The sequence below is a fragment of the Bos taurus genome, chromosome 11 (genome assembly GCF_002263795.3).
Source record: "Bos taurus isolate L1 Dominette 01449 registration number 42190680 breed Hereford chromosome 11, ARS-UCD2.0, whole genome shotgun sequence".
NCBI lineage: Eukaryota > Metazoa > Chordata > Mammalia > Artiodactyla > Bovidae > Bos > Bos taurus.
Window position 1 is genome coordinate 46,385,015 of NC_037338.1, and position 3,494 is coordinate 46,388,508.

The window sequence follows — 3,494 nt, forward strand, 5'->3', positions numbered from 1 at the left end:
AATATCCCACAAGTTGTGGGGCATGGCCAAAAAACAAAAAAATTTCTACCCTCAGCACATTTTAAGTATGTGATCTATTATTAATTATAGTTGTCATGCTTTATATTAGCTCTCTAGAACTTATTCATTTTATATTTGAAAGTCTGTACCTTATGACCAACATCTTCCCATTTCCTTCACTCCCAAGTCCCTGGAAAACACCATTTCTTGTTTCTGTTTTCCTAAGTTCGACTTTTCAAGATTTTACTTATAACTGATAGCATGCGATATTTGTCTTTCTGTGTCCGGTTTATTTTACCTTGCATAACACCCTCCAAATTCATCCATATGATTGCAAATGACAAGATTTCCTATTTTTTACAATTAATTTTTTTTGGAGCATACTTGATTTAAAATGTGTTAGTTTCAAGTGTACAGAAAAATAAATCAGTTATACATATTCATATATCCACTCTTTTTTACATTCTATTCCCATATAGGTCATTGAGTAAAGTTCCCTGTGCTATTCAGTAGGTCCTTATTAGTTATCTGTTTTATATATAGTAATTCAGTTCAGTTCGGTTCAGTCGCTCAGTCGTGTCCAACTGTTTATTACCCGATGAACCACAGCACGCCAGGCCTCCCTGTGCATCACCAACTCCCAGACTTTACACAAACTCATGTCCATTGAGTTGGATATGCCATCCAACCATTTCATCCTCTGTCATCCCCTTCTCCTCCAGCCTCCAATCTTTCCCAACATCAGGGTCTTTTCAAATGAGTCAGCTCTTCGCATCAGGTGGCCAAAGTATTGGAGTTTCACCTTCAACATCAGTCCTTCCAATGAACTCCTAGAACTGATCTCCTTTAGGATGGACTGGTTGGATCTCCTTGCAGTCCAAGGGACTCTCAAGAGTCTTCTCCAACACCACAGTTCAAAAGCATCAATTCTTCAGCGCTCATCTTTCTTTATAGTCCAACTCTCACATCCATACATGACTTATCGAAAAACCATAGCCTTGACTAGATATACTTTTGTTGACAAAGTAATGTCTCCGCTTTTTAATATGCTGTCTAGGTTGGTCATAACTTTCCTTCCAAGAAGTAAGTGTCTTTTAATTTCATGGCTGCAGTCACCATCTGCAGTGATTTTGGAGCCCCCAAAAATCAAGTCATCCACTATTTCCACTGTTTTCCCATCTATTTGCCATGAAGTGATGGGACTGGATGCCATGATCTTCGTTTTCTGAATGTTGAGTTTTAAGCCAACTTTCTCACTCTCCTCTTTCACTTTCATCAAGAGGTTTTTTAGTTCTTCTCTTTCTGCCATAAGGGTGGTGTCATCTGCATATCTGAGGTTACTGATATTTCTCCCAGCAATCTTGATTCCAGCCTGTGCTTCATCCAGCCCAGCGTTTCTCATGATGTACTCTGCATAGAAGTTAAGTAAGCAGGGTGACAATATACAGCCTTGACATACTCCTTTTCCTATTTGGAACCAGTCTGTTGTTCCATGTCCATTCTAACTGCTGCTTCCTGATCTGCATATAGGTTTCTCAAGAGGCAGGTCAGGTGGTCTGGTATTCCCATCTCTTTCAGAATTTTCCACAGTTTGTTGTGATCCACAAGGTCAAAGGCTTTGGCATAGTCAATAAAGCAGAAACAGATGTTTTTCTGGAACTCTCTTGCTTTTTTGATAATCCAGCAGATGTTAGCAATTTGATCTCTGGTTCCTCTGCCTTTTCTAAAGCCAGCTTGAACATCTGGAAGTTCATGGTTCATATATTGCTGAAGCCTGGTGTGGAGAATTTTGAGCATTACTTTACTAGCGTGTGAGATGAGTGCAATTGTATGGTATTTTGAGCATTCTTTGGCATTGCCTTTCTTTGGGATTGAAATGAAAACTGACCTTTTCCAGCCCTGTGGCCACTGCTGAGTTTTCCAAATTTGCTGACATATTGAATGCAACACTTTCACAGCATCATCTTTTAGGATTTGAAATAGCTCAACTGGAATTCCATCACCTCCACTAGCTTTGTTTGTAGTGATGCTTCCTAAGGCCCTCTTGACTTCACATTCCAGGATGTCTGGCTCTAGGTGAGTGATCATACCATCGTGATTATCTGGGTCGTGAAGATATTTTTTGTACAGCTCTTCTGTGTATTCTTGCCATCTCTTCTTAATATCTTCTGCTTCTGTTAGGTCCATACCATTTCTGGCCTTTATTGAGCCCATCTTTGCATGAAATGTTCCCTTGGTATCTCTAATTTTCTTGAAGAGATCTCTAGTCTTTCCCATTCTATTGTTTTCCTCTCTTTCTTTGCATTGATCACTGAGGAAGGCTTTCTTATCTCTCCTTGCTATTCTTTGGAACTCTGTATTCAAATGTGTATATCTTTCCTTTTCTCCTTTGCTTTTGGCTTCTCTTCTTTTCATAGCTATTTGTAAGGCCTCCTCAGACAGCCATTTTGCTTTTTTGCATTTCTTTTTCTTAAGGATGGTCTTGATATCTGTCTCCTGTACAATGTCATGAACCTCCGTCCATAGTTCATCAGGCACTCTATCAGAACTAGTCCCTTAAATCTATTTCTCACTTCCACTGTATGATCATAAGGGATTTGATTTAGGTCATACCTGAATAGTCTAGTGCTTTCCCCCACTTTCTTCAGTTTAAGTCTGAATTTGGCTATAACGAGTTCATGATCTGAGCCACAGTCAGCTCCAGGTCTTGCTTTTGCTGACGTGTAGAGCTTCTCCATCTTTGGCTGCAAGAGTATAATCAATCTGATTTCGCTATTGACCATCTGGTGATGTCCATGTGTAGAGTCTTCTCTTGTGTTGTTGGAAGAGGGTGTTTGCTATAACCAGTGCGTTCTCTTGGCAAAACCCTATTAGCCTTTGCCCTGCTTCATTCTGTACTCCAAGGCCAAATTTGCCTGTTACCCCAGGTGTTTCTTGACTTCCTACTTTTGCATTCCAGTCCCCTATAATGAAAAGGACATCTTTTTTGGGTGTTATTTCTAAAAGGTCTTGTAGGTCTTCATAGAACCATTCAACTTCAGCTTCTTCAATGTTACTGGTCAGGGCACAGACTTGGATTACTGTGATATTGAATGGTTTACCTTGGAAACAAACAGAGATCATTCTGTTGTTTCTGAGCTTGCATCCAAATACTGCATTTCGGAGTCTTTTGTTGACTATGATGGCTACTCCATTTCTTCTAAGGGATTCCTGCCCACAGTAGTAGATATAACGGTCATCTGAGTTAAATTCACCCATTCCAGTCCATCTTAGTTCGCTGATTCCTAAAATGTCAACATTCACTCTTGCCATCTCCTGTTTGACCACTTCCGATTTGCCTTGATTCATGGTCCTAGAATTCTAGGTTCCTATGCAATATTGCTCTTTACAGCATTGGACCTTGCTTCTATCACCAGTCATATCCACAATTGGATGTTGTTTTTGCTTTGGCTCCATCCCTTCATTCTTTCTGGAGTTTCTCCACTGATCTCTAG